We start from the raw sequence: 22,681 nt of genomic DNA, 5'->3' as shown, positions 1-22,681 counted from the left end.
ATTCATTTTCCTTCCCTCTATAAATCCCCTAGTTTTCTTATTGGGCTTGCGTACTTCCATTCCTGCTGCTCCTGGGAGCCATCCCTCATACTGCCTTCCAACCCTATCTGTGGGCAAAGAAGGAGGAGGCGGGATCCAAGGCTTTCCCTAGCAGGGAGGGTGGAGTCGATGTCCTGATGTAGGGTGGGGACTGGTGGGACCACGCCCCCTTATGGGGCAACCAATCAGGATTTTAGGTGCTGGTTGCTCCATTGTGAAGAACTGGCTTCTGACGGTTTGAGTTTTGGGATTCTGGCTAGAACAAGGGGAGGCTAGTAGTGGGTTTGGCTCTCTGATTTTAGGGCACTGGGGTCTGTCTCTGGGTGGAAAGATCATGGTCCAGAAACCGGGAGACCCAGCTGCCCCAGCCGCCCCAGCCGCCCCAGCCGCCCCAGCCAACGCTGCCGCCCCTGCCACCCCTGCCGCCCCAGCTGACCCCGCCGCCCCACCTGTGGAGGCTGAAAAGCCAGAAGAGCCTACACAGACAGATGCAGAGCTGGCATTTTATGCCCCGAATTACAAATGTCTGACCGTCCTGGCCATAATTCTTTTCCTTCCCCTGGGATTACTAGCTCTGTACTTCAGTCACAAGGTAAAATAATGCCTAAGTCATGACCCAACCTGTCCTCTACCTGCCCCTTGCATATGCTTCCATCCTGGGACCTGGGGAGGGATTTTCCCTCAGTGCCAGCAGGTCTCCAGCCATTCCCTAATGGTGGTCACAAAGCTGAATTCTGAAACCCACATCTAAAGCTCCTGTCCCTACAGACCTTGAAGGCTAACAAGAACAGCGATTGGGAAGAAGCTTACATCAACTCAGGCCGAACTGGTTGGCTGGCTGTATTTGCCATACTCATCGGTTTAGGCATCATTTATTACTTTTCTCTATTTGCATGAATGCCAGGCCCAGTAGCCTACGGGTCCAACCCCTAACACAACCCACTACCAAGACACTAAGAAGCCAAATCAGCCACCATGCAAGAAACCACAGCTGAGACATCACTAACCTAGAAAGCCACCAGCCAAGGAACTCAACATCCAAGCAATCCACTAGCCCAGGAACACCTTAGGGCTTCATCCTCTTGGCCTCCAGACCTGTCTTCAACCACCTTGGGGGTCTTCACTTTCATTCCTTTAATGCTCTTAGTTCCTTAATACTGGGCTGCTCTTTGAGAAAAAAAATATATTTAAACCAATAAAATTGAAAGGAATGTGCCAGCTTTTCATGTGTATGCATATGTGTGTATTTCTTAGTGTTTGTGTTTCACTGGGCAGCCTTTTACCAATGTGATAATCAGAATGTACTAATGACGAAACTCGGGAACATGGAAATCAGGCTGACTATGGATTGATATCTCACTTCTGACACTTAAGAACTCCATATTTTCCAACAAGATAATTTTCTTGAGCCTGGTTCCTTTGTCTGTAAAATGAACATAACTGTCAATGTGGGGTGATATTTAGAAATCTGAATCACTATTCTGTAGGTGTTTCCCCAATTCAAGCTAGAATTCTGTCTCAGACCAGAAATAGGAAAACAAAAGCTTCCTCCAGCTTTTGATACCCCACATCAAACTTCTAAGGGGAAAATGGAAATACCTCAAAAAATGAACAATGAAGTTAGCAGATGAACTGATGAAGACCACCTCTCCCTCAATCCTGAAAAGTCAATCGTCCCCTACTCATAGGGGAAGTAGAGATTATGAGGCAGGAGACAGCACAGGAAGAACTTTGAGACTGCACTGCTGTTACTGGCCATCATCTAACATCCTGGTTGCCAGGAAATGCCTTTTATCACTTAGGTAGAATGAATAGTAAACCAAGGCAAGGAGGAGAAGGAAGACACATCTCACTAACTCAGCAGCCCTGAGCCTGGTCTGGTAATATTGCCACATGTTCCAACATCACAAGAAACTCCATGTTAGAAAGGAAGGAGGGAAGTCCTTGAAATTCTGTATCGTATTTCCACTATGCTGTGTAGCGTTTCAAGGTTTAGGAGAGAAAGCCTTGAAACTGTGCTTTCATCCCAAGGTCTGAAATGTGGGAGAGGGTGCACAGTGCCCAAAGAAACAGCCCTAAATAATTTTGGGTAACTGCCCCAACTTTACTTAACTGCCTCCTGTCACTTTTCTGTTTTACAAGATAAACAAATGGAGTCTGGAGCAAGATAAGGATTTGGGCTAAAAGACCCCCACACATACCTAAGTTTGGGTAGTCACATTCCCCCCAGGAAAGCTGGCATCACATTTACCTGTCAGTCAATACGTAACTTTTTCACTCCCGTCCTGCCAACTATATAATTTCTCAGAACATAGGACTCACACTCTTGGCTCTTGCTCTCTGGCTACCTGGGGGCTTAGCACCCCAGCCTTCAGCTGCCCCTACTTTTGCCACCCTGCTTTGACCTGAACCTATGCCTTTCACTACCCTCATGCTAGCTAGGCCTGTTCTCTCCAATGGGAACAGATCACTAATAAATTCAATTGCATGCTAATAGGTTTACTGATCTGTAATTCTTTATACATGTCACTAAGAAGAACAAGGTCTCTCCTATCAACAATTTGATGCCTCTGTATCTGTAAGGAGGTCCCTGTAGCCTACATCTCATGAAGGGGTGGGTGCCAAAGACCCCAGATATTCTTTGTATTCCCTCTTCACAGATACATTTTAGAGAGCTTCTAAGATCTCAAAGAAAATAAGTTGGATGGTATATGGAGGTCTAGGAAGAAATGACCTCAGACAACCAAGCAGACTATCCCATATGCCCCAGTTTGGTGAGGAGGAGATGGGGTCCATAAAAATGCGAAGTACCAGGGTGAGGGTAACTATCAGGTAGGAACCAGGGATAACTCAGGAGCCATCCATGATTAAGTGAAAGCATATCTTGGCTGATATGGTGGAGAAGAAACACCTAGGGTTTCCTCTGGTGCCCTTGCTTTATAGACAACTGCAAACTCAGACCCAGAAAACCTCAATTTAGCAGAATTAAGTTTCCCTGACTGAGGAAAATGGGGATTGTCAGTAGAAATTAAGTTGAGTAGCTGTGGGAGAGACTGCTCTTCACTCAGGTCATCTCCTTTTCTTCCTGTGAACACTACTCAGTCACATTTCCTAGGTTCCCCTGAATGGCTATGAGACTGTCTTTGGCTCTATGAAATGTAATCAGAGGTGATGTGTACCACAAACAACCCTAGCCTTTATTTATTTTAGTTGTGAACATAAAGTTCAATGAAGAGAAAGTTAATAATGAAGACTTTATAAAAATAAAAACAACTCTGTAAAAGAACTCATTCATAGAATAAAAAGACAAGATACAAATTGGGACAAAATCTCTGCAAAACACATTTCTGATCAAAGATTTTTGCTCAAAACACACAAAGGACTATAAAACAAACAACCCCACTGAAAACAGGAAAAGATCTGATCAGACACCTGGCCGAGGAAAATGTATGGTGTTTATAAACATGGGTTCTGTGGAAAGTAGCCATTTGATGATCTGATCATAAATTCCTAATTGAGCAGGTCATGGTAGGTAGCATACCTAAGGCACATAACTTCTTTAGTAAAAAGGCTTATCTTTGCCTTAAGCAGCTCTATACATTGTTTCTGTTTGACATTAACATATGTTTGAAATGCCCCCTGGCAGACCCCTCCTTCTAAAATGTGATAGCACAAATAAAAGCAACAATGAGACAGCACTGCAATCTATTAGATTTGCTAAACTCCAAAACAAATGACACCACCAACTACAGGAGGGTGAGAAATTATAGGAACTCTCATTTATTTATTTTTAATTATTTTATTATTGTTCAATTACAGTTGTCTGCATTTATCCCCCACTACTCCCCCCAACCCCAGCCATCCCCACCTCCCTCCCTTGCTTCCACCCCACCCCTTGGTTTTGTCCATGTGTCCTTTATAGTTGTTCCTGAAAACCCTTCCACTCTTCCCCCCATTATCTTCTCCCACCTCCCTTCTGGTTACTTTCAGATTGTTCTTAATTTCAATGTCTCTGGTTATATTTTGCTTGCTTGTTTGTTTTGTTGATTAGAACTCTCATTTATTAATGGTAAAATACACAGCCACTTTGAAAGACAGCTGGGCCGTTTTTCCCAAAGCCAAACAATTCTCACCTCATAGTCCAACAATTCTCCTCTAGTGTTTATGCAACCACTTTGAAAATCTCTATCCAAATAAAAACTTGCATGCAATTATGCACAACAGCTTTATTCATAATGACTAAAAGCTTAAAGAAATTAGGATGTCCTTCAGCAGGTAAATGCATAAGCCCATTAGGATACATCCATAAGAGGAGCAGAGCATGCCACCCCAAAATATGCTTCCTTGACATAAGAGTTATTCTGAGCTGATATACACATTTTTCCTATACATAATGTAACTTCCCTGAATGAGAGTGGCTTTCCTTTTATTCATCAAATTGCTATGCTGATGGAAGTATTTTTCCCTTGGGAAGTCATTTATTTTAAATTGGAGGATTAATAGACTTTGTAGAATCTATTTCTTGATTGCATTAGTTTTAGTTTGGGTTGGGTGTTTTTATGTTCATTAGTTTTCTCGATGAAGCAATTTAGATTTTTTCCTCTGTTAGGTATGTTTCATTTTGTTGAAGCTCTTTGTATTTTCTAGATTGAAAAGTGGAATTTGAAATATATTAAAATAATATGCTTAGGTTGCATGTAGTTTTAAAAGTTTCAAAGAGTCAATACAAAATCAGTTTATAACAAGTGTTTATAATAAAGTGTTCTAATTTTAGAAAAAGAAGTCCCTTTAACATTTCATGTAATAATGGTTTGGTAATGATGAACTCCTTAGTTTTTTCTTGTCTGGGAAGCTCTATAGCTGCCCTTCAATTCTAAATGGTATTTTTGCTAGGTAGTGCAATCTTGGCTGTAGGTCCTTGCTTTTCATGCCTTTCAATACTTCTTGCTAATCCCTTCTAGCCTGCAAAGTTTCTTTTGAGAAATAAGCTGACAGTCTTATGTGAACTAGGGAACTAACTGTTTTTCTCTTGTTGCTCTTGAGTCTCTCTTTATCTTTAACATTTGGCATTGTAATTATGATGTGTCTTAGAGTGGGCCTCATTGCATTCATCTTGTTTTAGACTCTCAGTGCTTCCTGAACTTGCATGTCTATTTCCTACAACAAATAGGGAAGTTTTCTGTCATTTTTTCAAATAAATTTCCAATTTCTTGCTCTTTCTCTTCTCCTCCTGGCACCCCTATGATACAAATGTTGGAATGCTCCAAGTTGCCCCAGAGGCTACTTACACTATCCTTGTTGGGGTTTTGGGGTTTTTTTTTTTAATTATTATTCTTTTTCTTCTTGTTCTGATTGCTTGTTTTGGCTTCCTATGTTCCAAATCATTGATTTGATTCTTGCCTTCTTCCACTCTATGGTTGTTTCCCTGTAAATTGTTCTTTATTTCAATTAGTGAATACTTCATTTCTGATTGGATCTTGTTTTTGCTCTTGAGGTACTCACTAACGTCCTTAAGCATCCTTATAACCAGTATATTGAACTCTGCATCTGATAAATAGCTTATCTCCACTTTGTTTAGTTCTTTTTTTGGGGGGGGGAGTTTTGTTCTGTTCTCTCATTTGGGCCATGTTTCTTTGTCTCATCATTTTGGCAGCATCCCTGTGTTTGTTTCTATGTATAAGGTAGAGCTGCTTTGACACTGCATCTTTGTGGGGTGGCCTAATGTAGCAGGTATCCTGTAGGGTCCAGTGGTACAGCCTTCCCTGTCACCTAAGCTGTGCACTCAAGGTGTGCCCTTTGTGTGGACTGAGTACACCCTCCTCTTGTAGTTGAGCCTTGATTGTTGTTTGCAGGTCAACAGAAAGGATTTACCCAGGCCAGTCAGCTGTAAGGACTAGCTGTGACCACTGACCACTAACCTTTGCTCCCCATGGAGGATCAACTGTGCAAGGGCAGGGTGGTGCTGCTCTAATGTGGTCTGTAGCTGTCCAATGGGTGCACAGGCTCTGGTGTTTTCCAGGTGGTACAGGCCATAGAGCAGCCATCTATGTTCTGTTCAGGGCCACACTGCATGAGCTATAAAGCAATCTGAGATGGCTGCTACTTCTGCTTGGCTTGGAGATTCCCAGGTGAAACCAAGCTGTGAATCTTGGCTGACTGCTGCTAGTACTGAGCCTGGGGACACTTAGCAAGAGGTATAGGGACTAGGGGAATTGCTGAGGTCAGCTGTTTCTTATTTGAGATGATTTAGGAAGTTGTGAAGCATGGGCCAAGTCCAGCCATTCATATGGAAATTTCACAATTACAGTTTGGCTAGGTCCATAAGTTGAGTGGAATGGAGTCTCAGGGGATCTCCAGGACAGGGCAAACAGTGTTAGCCAGGTTGATAGAGTCTCAGATATGGGACCTGCTGGCCAGCTTTGTGGCTCTGTAGGGGAAGGACTCAGAAAAGGAACAATGGCCTCTGCCTACCTTTTCTTCTGGGAGAAAGCTGTCCTCCAGTTCTTGCCTTGATGTCACACACTTCAGTTCCCCCCTGTATGCCACTGGTGCCTTTCAAGCTGCTACCCCAGTACTAGGGCTCAGAGGGAGTGAGTCTGAGTAAGTTAATGTGTGGGTTCATTTAAGGGAACTGCTTGGGACTCCAGAAGCTTCTCCTACTGACTTGATCCTCCCTGGTTTTTGCAGCCAAAAGTAATGGGGACTTATCTTCCTGGCACTGGAACCCTGGGCTGGAGGCCCTGATGTGGCACTGGAACTCCTCATTCCTGAAATATCCCTCCTGAAATTTTACCCACCACACATGGATGTGGGGACACCCTATTCCATGTCTCTGTCACTCCTACCAGTCTGGATGGATATGGTTTCTTTAAACCCATAGTTGTCCATTTTCCATTCAACTCAATTCTGATGTTCTGAGTGATAGTTGTTGTATATTTAGTTGTAATTTTGATGTGGTTGCATAAGGAGGTGACCCATGTTTACCTAGTCCACCATCTTTGCTGTCTATTTCTACCTTTTTTGTATTTAGTGTTTTGTACCATTTTTATTCTTTCTTTCATCTTCTGCATATTTTTTTGTTTTTTTTCTCAGTGGTTGTTCCATGTATAGCTATTAACACCTTCAACTGATAACATCCTCATTTAAATAATAACTTAATTTTAATAGTTTATAAATACTCTGCTCCTATATCATATATACCTTCCCTACCCCCATTAAATTGCTATCAGATTATTTTTCATACAGTGTTTGCTCTTTAACAAATTTATAAGATTGTTTTATGCAATTGCTTATTAAATCATATAGTGTATTAACTATATTTTCTTTATTTACTATATTATTGAAGCTCTGGAATCTGGGCCTCAGCTAATTCGCAGAGATAGTAAATAACTTGTCTCTGTGTATACCTTTGATATGCCAACCAACTAAAACCAGTCCATACTCCCACAACTTCCTTATATTGAGCTCCCCACAGTTACCATGAGGAAACCCCAGGGCAAGATACTGGACATCTAGGAACCATGACTATAGTGAAAAATCCACTGAAATCCCCCCTAAGCATTCCTGACTGCCTCTTCCCCATCCCATCCACTAGCTCCACCCGCCCCCCAGACTCCCATTGCCCCCACAAAGTGGAGCTCATGCCCTGCATAATTGTCAGCTGGCTATGGCCATTGGGCTTGTGGTGCAGAACTTCTAAGAAGACTCTCGAGGAGGTTTCGGAAGAGTCAGGGAAAGACTGAGCTGTGTGGCTGAGGAAGGAAGTAATTTTTTTCCCTGACACAAGATAGCATTCTGGTGCAGTGCCCTCCCCTCACGCATACATATCCTGGTCTCTTTGGGCCTGATGAACTCTGCTGGCTTCATCCTGATGACTCCCTGAGACCCCACCCCACACAAAAGTCCATGGGCACACAGAAGATGGTGGCTTCCCTTGGGGTATCCTGGGGCTTTTGCTGAGAGGCATCAAACACAACACTGGCACTGAGTTTGAATCTGCAGCAATCTGGTGAAAACTGTTCACCACTACCTGGTGATTAACTGAGAACACACCTCACACAACAAAGGTGGAGGTGAATCTCAAAGTGCCTTGAACCTTTTGCTGATCTGCCTGTAGGTACAGTGCTGGTGGAAGTCAGCATTAGTGTACAACTTGCCCCCTCCCATGCACACTCAGGCCTAGCAGAAGCAGCCACAAACTGAGGAAAGTATTGTAGCTCCAAACAGGTAGGCCAAAGTCATTCAGAGGTAGCATCTGACATTGACCTACACCAGAGTCCTCCCAAAAGGTCCCAAAACCAATACATCTAGTGGAAGGCTTCAGACCATATCACAGCACAACCCAGTTAGCTACACAAGAAGTACATCCTAAGGGAGACCTCAGCAGGCACTATACCTTGCAGGAACAAATTCTTTTTCATGGGATCAGCACTCACACAGCAGGTTATATACCATGGCTAGGGTCAGTCCTCACAGTCAACAAGCCAGGGATCAACTCCATACATGGACAGGACAACAGCAATCAAGACACAACTACAACAAGAGGGCTCATACAACCCACACAAGATACATTACTGGAGTACTTTGCTTGAGTGATAAGGGAGAATGCACTAGTGAGCCATAAAGGATATGAATTATACAAGGCCATCATACCAGACTGAGAGACATAACAAATATATCTAATACACAGGAAAAAAATACAGAGGCAACCAATATGTGAAAACAAAGAAACATGCCCCAAATAAAGGAATAAAATTAATCCCCCAGAAAAAGAACCAAATGAAATGGAGGCAAACATCACACCAGATACACAGCTCAAAACAATAATAATGGTCAAATAACTTAGTCCCTAAGTTATTTGGGGTGTCGAACTGATTTTCACCAGGGGGCCACATCAGCCTCACAGTTACTTCCAAAGGGCTGAATGTAATTTTAGGACTGTACAAATGTAATGACTCCTTAACAGTTAAGTGAGAGCTCAGCACTGCTGCCAGGTAGAAACAAGGTGCAGGGCTGGATAAAACAAGGTAGAGGGCCGGATTCAGCCTGCAGGCCTTGTGTTTACCACCTGTGACTTAGTGGGGAAAATGGATGTTCTCACTGTGACTCAGTGAGAACTTAAAGAAAAAGAGATATCAAGCCCAAAAGAGAACACAGAAGCCATTTAAAAAGTCAGAAATAAAGAATATAATATCTAAGCCTTGGCTGGTGTGGCTTAGAGGATTGAGTGCTGGCCCACAAACCAAAAGGTCACCAGTTCAATTCCCAGTTAGGGCACATGCCTGGGTTGCAAGTTAGGTCCCCCATGGAGGGGTGTGTGAGAGGCAACCACACATTGATGTTTCTCTCCCTCTCTTCCTCCCTTCTCCTCTCCCTAAAAACATGTAGATAAAATCTTTTTAAAAAGAATATAATATCTGAAATGTAGAATACACTAGAAGGAATCAACAGTAGGTTAGGTGAAACAGAGAATAGACTCAACAATTTGGAAGACAAGGTAGCAGAAAACTCCCAATCAGAACATCAAAAACAAACAAAAAAAGAATACAAAAAAAGAGATAAAGATACTTTAAGGACCTCTGGAGAAACATGAAGTATAACAGCATCCCCATCATAGGGGTACCATGAGCAGAAGAGAAAGACAGCAAGGTACTGAGAACCTATTTGAAGAAACAATGACTGCAAACTTCCCTATCTGGTAAAGAAAACAAGCACACAAATCCAGGAAACAGAGAGTCCCAAATAAGAGGAACCCAAAGAGGCCTACACCAAGACACATCACAATTAAAATGCCAAAGGTTAAAGACAAAGAGAAGATCTTAAAAGCAGCAAGAGGAAAACAGTTATCCACAAGAGAGGTCCCATAAAACTGTGAGCTGATTTCCCAACAGAAACATTTCAGGTCAGACAAAATTAAATATTCAAAGTGATGAAAAGCAGGGCCTAAAACACTACTCTGCCCAGCAAGGCTATCAACTAAATTTAAATAAGAAATAAAGAGGAGGGTCCATGGGGGACTGGGTAAAAAAGGTTAAAAGATAGAGAAGTATAGGTGGTAGTTACAAAATATTCATGCGGATGTAAATTACAGCATGGAAAATATAACCAAAAACATTTTGATAAGTATGTATGCTGCCAGATGGGTCCTGAAAATATCAAGGGGAACACCATAAATTATGTGATTGTCTAACCACTATGTTTTACACTAATACAAAATAATATTGAATGTAAATTGTAATTGACAAATAAAAAATAAAAATTATATCATCATGTTTCTTACCTAGAACTTTCCTGGTTTGTAAGCCTTGGATTCAATTTCAGAGTTCTGAATTAATTTATTCCAGTTTCTTTTTCCAACTCAATGGTTTCTTTGATGAGCACTGAACCCTATACCTTTTCACTGTGCCATTTTTTATGACATCCTACCCAATTAATTTTTGACAAAAGATCAAAAGCAATTCAATGGAAGAGAGCTGGCCTTTTCCATTAATGGTACTGGAGCAATTGGACATTCATTGGTGAAAAATAAACCTCAATTTAAATCTCATACTGTATATATAAATTAATTTAAAATCAACCATATACATAAATGCAAAACTTACAAGTATAAAACTTCTAGAAAAATACATAGCAGAAAATATTACGAGCGTAGGACTCCAGAAGCACAATAGATAAGAGGAAAATGGATAAATTAGACTTCATCAAATTAACATTTTTTGCTCCAGAAAATACCCTGTTAAAAGAGTAGTCAAATTATTTTAAATTTTTATTATACTTTTTCATTACCGCTTATCCCCCATACACACCCTTCCCCCTGCAATCACTATACTGTAGTCCATATCCATGAGTCTCTTTTCTTTTTTGCTCGATCCCTCCACTCCCTAATATCTCCCCAATAGCTGTTGTCCTGTACTCTGTAAGTCTGTCTCTATTTCACTTGATATTTCAATTTGCTCACTAGATTCCACATATAAATGAAATCATATGGTTATTTGTCTTTCTCTGACTGGCTTATTTCATTTAGCATAATGTTCTCCAAGTCACTCCATGCTGTCACAAAGAGTAAAATTTTCTTTTTTACAGCCCATAGTATCCCATAGTGTAAATGTCCCAAAGTTGTTTTATCCACTCACCTACTGATGGACACTTGGACTGCTTCCAACTCTGGGCTACTGTAAATAACACTCAACAAACATAAGGGTGCTTATACTCTTTCCATTTAGTGTTTCGGATTTCTTTGGATATATTCCTACAAGTGAGATTGCTGGGTCAAAAGATAGATCCATTTTTAATTTTTTGATGTATCTCCATACTGCTTTCCACAGGGCTGCACCAATCTGCATTCCTACCAACAGTGCAAAAGGATCCCCCTTTCTCTACATCCTTGCCAATGTTTGTTATTTGTTGGCTTATTGATGATAGCCATTCTTACCAGTGTGAGGTGATATCTCATTGTGGTTTTAATTTGCATTTCTCTGATAAGTAGTGACATTGAACATCTTTTCATATGTCTGTTGGCCATGTATATGTCCTCCTTGGAGAAGTGTCTATTTAGGTCTTTTGCCCATTTTTTAATTGGATTGTTTGGGGTTTTTTGGTGTTTAGCTTTATAAATTCTTTACAAATTTTGGCTATTAACCCCTTATCAGATGTACTGGTGAATAAATGTCCATGCTACCCAAAGCAATCTATAGATTCAATACAATTCCTATCAAGATTTCAATAATGTATTTCACACAACTAGAACAAATATTTCAAAAATTTATATGGAACCACAAAAGGCCCCACATAGAATCACTGATCCTGAGAAAGAAGAACAAAATTGGAGGAATCACACTACCTAATATCAAACTACACTATAAGGGCATAGTAGTCAAAACAGCATGGTAATGGCATAAAAATGGACACATGGATTAATGAAAGAGAACACTTCCATTGGATCAATGGATAGAGAGCCCAGAAATAAACCCACACTTTTACAGTCAATTAATATTTGACAGAGGAAGCAAGCACATACAATGGGCTAAAGATAGTTTATTCAAAGAATGGTGTTGGGGAAAATGGACAGATATGTGCAGAAAAATAAAGCTAGACCACCTTCTCATGCCATGCACAACAATAAATTCAAAAAATGGATTAAAGACTTAAATGTTAGACCATAACCATGAAAAGAAGAAAACAATGGGCAATAAAATCTCACACATTGCTTGTAGCAATACTTTATCTGACATATCTCTGAAGGCAAGGGAAATAAGAAAAAAAATAAACAAATGGGACTATATCAACTAAAAATTTTTGTACAGTAAAGGAAGCCATCAACAAAATAAAAACACAAGCCTTGGAAGAGTCAAATTATAAAAAGGTTGAAAATATTTTTAAACATATCTTACAATATTGTATTAGAAATATATACTATGCACCAAAACCCAAACTTGGAAGTTGATTTGACTTTGTGTGATGGGCACACATGCAATATAAAGATCATGTATCATAGAAATGTACACCTGAAAACCTACATAATCTATTGACCAATGTCACCCCAATAACTTAATACAAAAGGAAAAATCACCTTAAAATAAATAAAAATCCACTTAGAAATTGGGCAGAAACATGCACAAACCTCTACCAAAGAAGATATATAGATGGCAAATAAATACATAAAAAGATGTTAAACATCATTAGCCATAAAGGTAATGCATATTAAAACTTCAGTGAGTTATCACTACAAATCAATTGGAATGGCTAAAAATATTCTTATTGGTGTTCAGTTACAGTTGTCCCACCTTTTTCCCCATTGCTCACCCTTCCTCTGCCCCCCAACTCCCACAGTCATCCCTCCTCCATTTTCCATGCCCATTAGACCCTCTATTCATTTTCCTTTGCTTGCCCTTCCCCCTTCTTCCCCCCTTCCCTCTCCCTTCTGGTCACTGTCAGTTTGTTCTTTATTTCTAAGTCTATGGTTCTATTTTTTTAACAGTTTTATTTATTTTTAGGGGAAGGGAAGGAAAAAGAGAAGAAGAGAAACATGGATGTGCAACAGAAACATTGATTGGTTGCCTCTCACATGCCTCCAACCAGGAACCTGGCCTGCAACCTGGGCATGTGCCCTGACCAGGAATTGAACCAGCAACCTTTTGGTTTTCAGGATGATGCCCAAACCACTGAGCAACACTAGTCAAGACCTTAAAAATATTTTTAAACAGTGTTAACATCAAACACTAGCCAAGGATGCACAGAAAATGAATCCACATGCATTGCTGTTGGCAATGTAAGGTAGTACACCCAGTTTGGAAAACAATTTGGCAGTTACTTATAAAACCAAATATGTAACCCAACAATTGCACTCTTGTGTATTTATTCCAGGAGACGGTAACTTACGTTCACACACAAAAACTTGAATGTTTATAAAAGTCTTCTTCATGATAGACAAAAACTGGAAACAACCCAATGCCTATTAGTAAGTGAATCCATAAACACATTATATAAATCAAAACAAATAAACTACTGATACACACAGAAACATGGAGGAATCTCAAAATAATTATGCTGAGTGAAAGATACCAGAGATAAGAGAGTATATATTATATGATTACATATATGTAAAATTCTGGAAAATTTAAATTAATCTATAATTATAAGAAGCAAATTAGTGGTTTCTGAGGGATGGTAGGAGTTAGGAGGTGGCAGGGAGTGGTTGAGAAAAAGATTTCAAAGATGCTTGAGGAAAATTTGGGGGGTCATATATGTGTTTATTACCTTGAAAGTTGTTGACCTGGCTGGCATAGCTCAGTGGATTGAGCGCGGGCTGGGAACCAAAGTGTCCCAGGTTCGATTCCCAGCCAGGGTACATTCCTGGGTTGCAGGCCATAACCCCCAGCAACCGTACATTGATGTTTCTCTCTCTCTCTCTCTCTCTCTCTCTCTCTCTCTCTCTCTCTCTCTTCCCTCCCTAAAAATAAAAATAAATAAAATCTTTAAAAAAACAAGTTGTCATGGTTTCACAAGTATATACATAGGTCAAAACTTATCAAATTGTACAGTTAAATATCTGCAGTATTATTGGAACACAGCCACATTCTTCATTTATGTACTGATGTGTTTTGCATGATTCACACTACATCAGCAGAGTTGAGATAAAATAGAGGGTACACGTACATGATATTCTCATCACTTTATACTGCTGTATGGCACACAACAGATTTCAATAACATAGTTATAACTTAAAACTATTTCATGTGCCGCCAAACAAATATACCACCACTTGTTTTGGTTTTTTTTTAAACATTTATTATTTTTAGAGAGTGGGGAAGGGAGGGAGGGAGAGAAATATCAATGTGTGGTTGCCTCTTGCATCCCATTACTGGGGACCTGGCCTGCAACCCAGGCAGTGCCCTGACTGAGGCATCGAACCAGTGACCCTTTGGTTCACAGGTCAGCACTCACTCCACTGAGCCACACAGCCAGGACCATTTGTTTTTGTTTTTGTTAATGGTACATAGTTAGCATGTCAGGAAAAATAAAAAGACCAGAAAAATGGGGCTTCAAGTGCCATGCCTTACGTATGGATTCTTGTATTATTGAAAAACATGGCAAAACATTGTGTTTATTATGCAATGACACTAAAAACTGTGATAAAAGAATACTATTACCAGATTAAGCTCTAAGTGCAATATTCAAAACTCACAGGAAAGAAATGCTCAGAAAAACATTAAAGGGTAAAATAAAATATCTCATCATAGCAGAATTTCTTCCTAAAAAGTAAAAATGAGCCCTGGCTTGTGTGGCTCAGTGGATTTAGCACTGGCCTGCAAACTAAAAGGTTGCCAGTTTGATTTCCAGTCAGGGCACATGCCTGGCTTGCGGGGCCAGGTCCCCAGTAGGGGGTGCACAACAGGCAAACACATATTGATGTTTCTCTCCCTTTCTCCTTTCCTTTCCCCTCTCTCTGAAAAGAAATAAATAAAATAAAAATACATACTTCCGGCCAAGGTGGAGGCATAGGTAGACACAACTGTGCCTCCTCACACAACCAAAAGAAGAACAACAAACAAATTTAAAAACAAAAAACAAACCAGAACTGACAGAAAATTGAACTGTATGGAAGTTGACCAACCAAGGGTTAAAAAAGAAACATTCATCCAGACCAGTAGGAGGAGCAGACAGGCAGCCTGGCAGAGAGGACTCAAGGCAAGGCAACAGCTAGCGGACCAGGTGAGGCAGGCAATTGTGGACAAGGCAGTCCCACATCCAGTGCAGATAAACTGGGAGGAACAACTGGGATTGAGATAGACCGCACAACCAGTGTCTAGCACCGGGAAATAGAGCCTCAAACCTCTGATTGAAAACACCTTGGGAGTTAAGTGGCAGTGGGAGAAACTCCAAGCCTCTCAGGACACTTTATTGGAGAGACCCACAGGGTCTTAGAATGCGCACAAGCCCACTCACCCGGGAATCGGCACCAGAAGGGGCCAATTTGCTGGTGCATGGTAAGGGAAGTGACTGAAAATCGGCAAAGAGCTGAGCAAGCAGCTCTGTTCCATTTTGGACCCCTACCCACAAACAGCATCACAACCCAGCGACTGGGTTGCCCCGCCCTGGTGAACACCTAAGGCTCCATCCATTACTGTGTAATAGGCGCACCCAGACAAAAAAACACGCCCCAAATGAAAGAACAGATCAAAGTTCCAGAAAAAATACAACTAAGTGACAAAGAGGTCACCAATCTGTCAGATGCACAGTTCAAAACACTGGTAATTTCAGGATGCTCACAGAATTGGTTGAATATGGTCACAAATTAGATAAAAACACGAAAGCTATGCTAAGTGAAATAAAGGAAAATGTACAGGGAACTAACAGTGATGGAAAGGAAACCAGGACTCAAATCAATGGTTTGGAACAGAAGGAAGAAAGAAACATTTGATGAAAACGGAATGAAGAAACAAGAATTAAAAAAAATTAGGAGATACTTGGGAACCTTAAGAACATCTTTAAAGTTCCCAACATCTGAATCATTGGGGTGACAGAAGGGGTACCAGAAGGAGAAGAGGAAGAGCAAGAAATTGAAAAATTACTTAAACAAATAATGAAGGAAAACATCCCCAATCTGGTGAAGGAAATAGACTGCCAGGAAGTCCAGAAAGCTCAGAGAGTCCCAAAGAAGTTGGACCCAAGGAGGAACACACCAAAGCACATCATAATTACATTACCTAAAATTAAAGATAAGGAGAGAATCCTAAAAGAAGCAAGAGAAAAGAAGACAGTTACCTACAAAGGAGTGCCCATAAGACTGTCAGCTGATTTCTCAAAAGAAACCTTGAAGGAAAGAAGGGGCTGGAAAGAAATATTCCAAGTCATGAAAGGCAAACACCTACATCCAAGATTACTCTATCCAGCAAAGCTATCATTTAGAATGAAGGGCAGATAAAATGCTTTCCAGATAAGGTCAAGTTAAAGGAGTTCATCATCACCAAGCCCTTACTATATGAAATGTTAAAGGGACTGACTGAAGACAAAGAGATCAAAAAACATGAACAGTAAAATGACAACAAACTCACAGTTATTAAGAACTGAACCTAAAACAATAACAAACTAAGCAAACACTAGAACAGGAACAGAATCACAGAAATGGGGATCACATGGGAGGGTTATCAGTGGGGCAGTGGGAGGGGGAGATGGGGAAAAGATACAGAGAATAAGAAGCATAAATGATAGGTAGAAGATAGACAGGGGGGAGGTTAGAATAGTACAGAAAATGTAGAAGCCAAAGAACTTACAAAATATGACCCATGGACATGAACTGAAGGGGGGCTATTGGGTGGGAAGGGGGTTGTGCAGGGAGGAGGGGAAATAAGGGGTGAGGGAAATGGGACAACTATAATAGTATAGACCAATAAAACATATTTACAATAAAATAAAAATAAAAATGAGGCTGCAACCACAGTGAGTTTCTGAATGGCTCATATGTTAGTCAAGCAAGAAAAGGCATTTACCAATGATGAGTTAATTAAATCATGTTTGATTGCAGGAAAAAATACCTGTGTCCAGAGGAATAAACTTATTTCACGCTATTTGCCCTTCATGAAAAGAGCTACTCGAAGAGTAGAGGACATTGGAAGAATCATCATTTTAATTACTAAAACAACTCATATCTACAGTAGGTTAAATTCATTTAGACTAAAAGTAAAAAAAAAAAAACATAGTTGCCACAAATCAATCAATGTGATAGACTACATTAATACAATAAAAGAAAAATTATATGATCATCTCAATACATGCAAAAAAAGCATTTGACAAAACTAACACCCTTTATGATAAAAAATTCTCAACAAATTGTACATACAAGAAACATACAAGGGGACCCTAAAAAGCAGAATTTATTTATTTAAAAAAGTTGTCTATTCGGTCTTACCATGTTTAAACTTCAGTCACCCTCAAAGCACTCTTTTTTAAATTTATTTTATTTTTTAATTTTTTATTTTTTATTTTTTATTTATTTTTAATTTTAATTTTTTTAATTTTTTATTTTTTAAATTTATTTTTATTTTTTAAAAAAATTTTAAAAAGCACTCTTTATTTGATGCAATATACCTATCAAGATGTTTTCTTTCCTTCCACTGCTCAAAACAGTTTTGAACTTGTTAATTTTGTTGCCTTTTAGTGCTTCTGACATTTTTTTGTTTCACCTCTTCCACATTGGCAAAACATTTTCCCTTTGAGGACTTTATTCATCTGGGAAAACAAAAAAAAAAAGTCACTTGGGGTAAGTTAGGGGGAATAGGGAGGGTGGGGCACAGGGATCATGCTGTTTTGGGTCAAAAACTGCTGAACACTCAGCACAGTATGGGTAGGTGTGCTGATAAATCACCCATCATGAAATGGGCAAATGTGTGGAAAGAGTCTTCAAAAAAATCACTGAAGCCAAACACAGCCTCCCACAACAATACCAGCTGGTACACTGATACAGATGGGTTCCTAGAACACCTACTTAGTGAGGGAAGCCTGTACTATAAAAGGCCTGACCTCCAGAAGATAATTTTGATTTCTGGGGTGTCCCCTCTCATACCTCAATACAATAAAAGCCACATACAACAAACTCACAGTGAACTTCATACTCAGTGGTTCACCATTTTACAAAAGGTTGAAAGCTTTTTCTCTAAAATCAGGAAGAAGACAAGGGCACCCACTCTTAGCACTCTTATTCAGTGTAATACTGAAAGTCCTGACAAAAGCAATCAGGCAACAAAAAGAACAAAAGGCATCCAAAATAGAAAGGAAGAAGTAAAAGTATCTTATTTGCATATGATATGATCTTACATGTTGAATATCTGACTCAACCAAAAATTGTTCAAACTAAATGACAAATTCACTAAAAGTGAATATAACCAACCTACAGATATCAGTTTTGTTTCTATATGCTAACAATGAAATACCTGAAAAAGAAAAACATATCCCTACTAACAATAGCATCAGAAACAATTAAGAATAAATTTAACCAAGGAGCAGAAAGATCTCTATAGTGAAAACTAAGAAACTCTGACCAAAGAAATTAAAGAAGACACAACTAAATGAAAAAGATATCTCATGTTCATGAATCAGAAAGAAATATTGTTAAAATGGACTTATGGTCAAGATGGAGGTGTATATAAACATGGTTCACCTCTTGACACAACCACAACAAATTATAACTAAACTACAGAAAAAGTATCACTCAGAACCATCATAAAATCAAGCTGTATGGAAGTCAGATGACTAAAGACTTAAAGAAACCACATTCACCCACACAGCTAGGAGGGGTAGAGGAGAGAAGACATGGAGAAGCAGAGATGAAGAACAGGCTGGTCCTATACCTTCATGTGGTAGATAAAAATCAAGAGGGATATCATGGGAACAGGGATCCCAGCCCCGCACCAGACAACCCAGCCCAGAGTTCCAGTGCCAGAAAGATAAGTCCCATAACTTCTGACTGTAAAAATCCACTGGGGGTCAGGTCAGTGGAAGAAATTGCAGGGTTCTCCTCTCAGGTCTCTCCTCTTAAAGGACCTCACACAACAATGCACTTACTCAGACTCATTCCCTCTGGGCTCCAGTAATGGGGCAGCAAGCTGGAGAGGCATAGGGAGAGGAAGTAACATGTGCCATCAGGGTTAGATCTTGGGGACAGCTTCCTCTTGGACAGTGGCCATTGTTTCTTTGCTGAGCCTCCTACAATGCTCCCACAAAAGCCCAGTGCAGCAGCACCATATCTGAGATTCCATCAAACCTGGTTTGCAGGGTTTGCCTGACCCTGGCTGATTTACTCTAAGGCTCTGCCCACCCAAAACTGACAGGCCACCAAGCTGTTATCAGCGGCTTTTCCAAATGAATGGCTTGGCTGGGTGCAGGCTTCAGACTTTACTAAATCTGCCCAAATAAGAAACAACTGAGCCCAACCCCTGACACCTCTGCTAAGTGGCCCCAAGCCCAGCACTAGCATCAGCCATCTGCAGATCATTTTACTACCATTACCCCGTGTGCCCCAGGCAGAACACAGGCTGGTGGTCTGACCTTGTGCTTGCACCACCTAGGAAACCCAAGAGCAAGTGTGCCCAGTGGATCTAGTTACAGACTATGTTGAAGCATTCACCACCCAACCACCTCCACAAGTCACAGAGGGAGATGTTGGTGGCCAGTGGTAACAGCAAGTCCTAACTGCTGCCTGACCTGGGTAAATCTTTCTCACTAACCTGCTGATAGCAATCAAGACAACTACAAGAGAAGAGAGTACTCAGCCATATGGAGGGGTTACTCAAGTACCCAGCTTGAGTAGTAGGGGAGGCTGAGGCCACTGGACCCTACAGAACACCTACTACATTAGGCCCATGCTACCCAGACAGAGAGTCATAGAAGCTCTACCTAATATAATAGAACAGAACACAGGGAGGCTGCCAAAATGAGGAGACAAAGGAATATGGCTCAAATGAGAGAACAGAACAAAACTCAGAAAAAGTACTAAACAAAATGGAGATAAGAAACCTATTAGATGCAGAGTTCAAACACTGGTTATAAAAAATGCTCAAGGAATCAGTAGGTACTTTAACAGCCACTGATTGGATAATAAAAATTATCCAATCAGAAATGAAGGATACAGAAAGAGTTCTGGCCAAGATGGAGGCATAGTTAGAAAATGCTTCACTTCCTCACACAACCAAAAAAAAGGATAAACAACCATTTAAAAACAATAAACAACCAGAAGTGCCAGAACATCAAACTGCATGAACTCTGACAACCAAGGAGTTAGAGAAATATTCACCAAAACCAGTAGGAGGGGCAGAGATGGTAGCTGAGATGAGAGGATGTGCAGTGAGGCAGCAGAACGCACAGGTGAAATGGGGCTGGCTGAGCAGGAAACTAAAGACTCAAAGCTAGCTGTAAAGTACTGCAGGGGTTGCCACAGTGGGAGAAACTCCCAGTTTCACAGGACAGTTCATTGGAAAGTGGGGCTAGAGCAGCTCAAGTGAGCTGCGTTGTTCCTTCTCTGACCCCTCCCCCCAAAACAGCACCACAACCACCAAAGAGGGTTGCCTCACCTTGTTGAATGCCTAAGGCCCCACCCCCTTACAACATAACAGGTGCGTGAGACAAAGAAATATGGCCCAAATAAAGAACAGATCAAAACTCCAGAAAAAGAGCTAAGTGACTAGGAGATAGTATCTCATGCAGAGTTCAAAACACTGGTAATCAGGATACTCACAGAACTGATTGAGCCCAGTTGCAAAATGAAGGAAGAAATGAAGGCTACAAAAGTGAAATAAATCAAAATATTCAGGGAATCAACAGTGAAGGGAAGGAAATTGGGATTCAAATCAACTGTTTGGAACAAAAGGAAGAAATAAACATCCAACTGGAACAGAATGAAGAAACAAGAATTCAAAAAAATGAGAAGAGGCTTAGGAACTTCTGGGACAACTTTAGATGTTACAACATCCAAATTGTAGGGGTTCCAAAAGGACAGCAAGACCTTGAAAACTTATTTGAAGAAATAATGAAGAAGGACTTCCCTAATCTGACAAAGGAAATAGACTTCCTGGAAGTCCAGGAAGCTCAGAGAGTCCCAAAGAAGTTGGACCCAAAGAAGCACACACCAAGGCACATCATGATTACATCACCCAAGACTGAAGATAGAGAGAGAATTTTAAAAGCAGCAAGAGGAAAGGAAAGAGTTACCTACAAAGGAGTGCCCATAAGACTATCAGCTGATTTCTCAAAAGAAACCTTATAGACAAGAAGGGGCTGGAAAGAAGTATTTGAAGTCATGAAAGGCAAACACCTACATCCAAGATTACTCTCTCCAGAAAAGCTATCATTTAGAATGGGAGGGAAGATAAAGTGCTTTCCAGATAAGGTCAAATTAAAAGAGTTTATCATCACCTAGCTCTTATTATACAAAATGTTAAAGGGACTTATCTAAGAAATAGAAGAAGATCAAAAACTGTGAAGAGTAAAATAACAACAAACTCATAACTATTAACAACTGAACCCAAAAAAACCATAACAAAAATTAAGCAAACAACTAGAAAAGGAACAGAACTAGAGAAATGGAGATCACATAGAGGGTTTTCAATGGGGAGGGAGAGGGAAAAATGGGGGGGGGGGGGAGGTTCAGAGAATAAGAAGCATAAATGGTAGGCATAAAATAAATGGGGAGAGGTTAAGAATGGTATAGGAAACAGAGAAGCCAAAGAACTTGTATGTACAACCTATGACCATAAACTAAGGGGATGGGGAAGGCTAGAGGGTTAGGGGGTGCAGGTTGTAGGGGGGATAAAGGGAAAAAATTTTGGTAAAATTGTGATAGTGTAATCAATAAAATATGCTTTTAAATAAAAGAAGTGAAGGATACATTAATTGAACTTAAGAACAATTTACAGGGAATGAACAGTGGAGTGGATAAAGCCAAGAACCAGATCAATGATTTGGAACATAAGGAAGCAAAAGACATCCAATGAGAAAGCAAGAAGAAAAAAGAATCCAAAAAAAATGAGGATAGGGTAAGGAGCCCCTGGAACAACTTCAAGCATGCAAAATCACATCATAGGGGTGTGTGAAGGAGAAGAGAAAGAGTTAAAAATTGGAAATCTATTTGAAAAAAATTAATGAAAGAAAATTTCTCTAATTTGGTGAAGGAAATAGACATACAAGTCCAGGAAGCACAGAGAGTCCCAAAGAAGTTGGAACCAAGGAGGAACACACCAAGACACATCATAATCACATTATCCAAGACTAAGGATGAGGAGAAAATCTTAAATGCAGCAGGAGAAAAGTATGCAGCAAGAGAAAAGTAATGTAACCCCTATTGAAATTTCAATGGAATTATATAGAAATAGAAAAAACTCCCAAAATTTATATGGAAACACAAAAGACCACAAATAGCCAAAGAAAACATGAAAAAGTAAAAAGCTGGAGACATCACACATCCTCACTTCAAACTATACTATTGCACAAAGCTATGGTAATCCAAACAGTATGTCATTGGCATAAAAATAAGCATATACCAATAGAACAGAACTGAGAGCTCAGAAGTAAAGTCCTGTACATATTGTCAAGTAATATTTAACAAAGGATCCAACAAAACTCAATGAGGAAAGAATAGTCTCTTCAGTAAATG

At 40.1% G+C, this 22,681-nt stretch overlaps 1 pseudogene; it reads left to right on the top strand.

Moving 5' to 3' along the window:
• Positions 1-373: 373 nt before the first annotated feature.
• LOC114511261 overlaps positions 374-22,681 on the top strand; it is a 47,740-nt pseudogene continuing 25,432 nt past the window's right edge.

The sequence above is a fragment of the Phyllostomus discolor genome, chromosome 12 (genome assembly GCF_004126475.2).
Source record: "Phyllostomus discolor isolate MPI-MPIP mPhyDis1 chromosome 12, mPhyDis1.pri.v3, whole genome shotgun sequence".
NCBI classification, from domain to species: domain Eukaryota; kingdom Metazoa; phylum Chordata; class Mammalia; order Chiroptera; family Phyllostomidae; genus Phyllostomus; species Phyllostomus discolor.
This window is presented reverse-complemented; position numbering and strand designations above follow the sequence as displayed.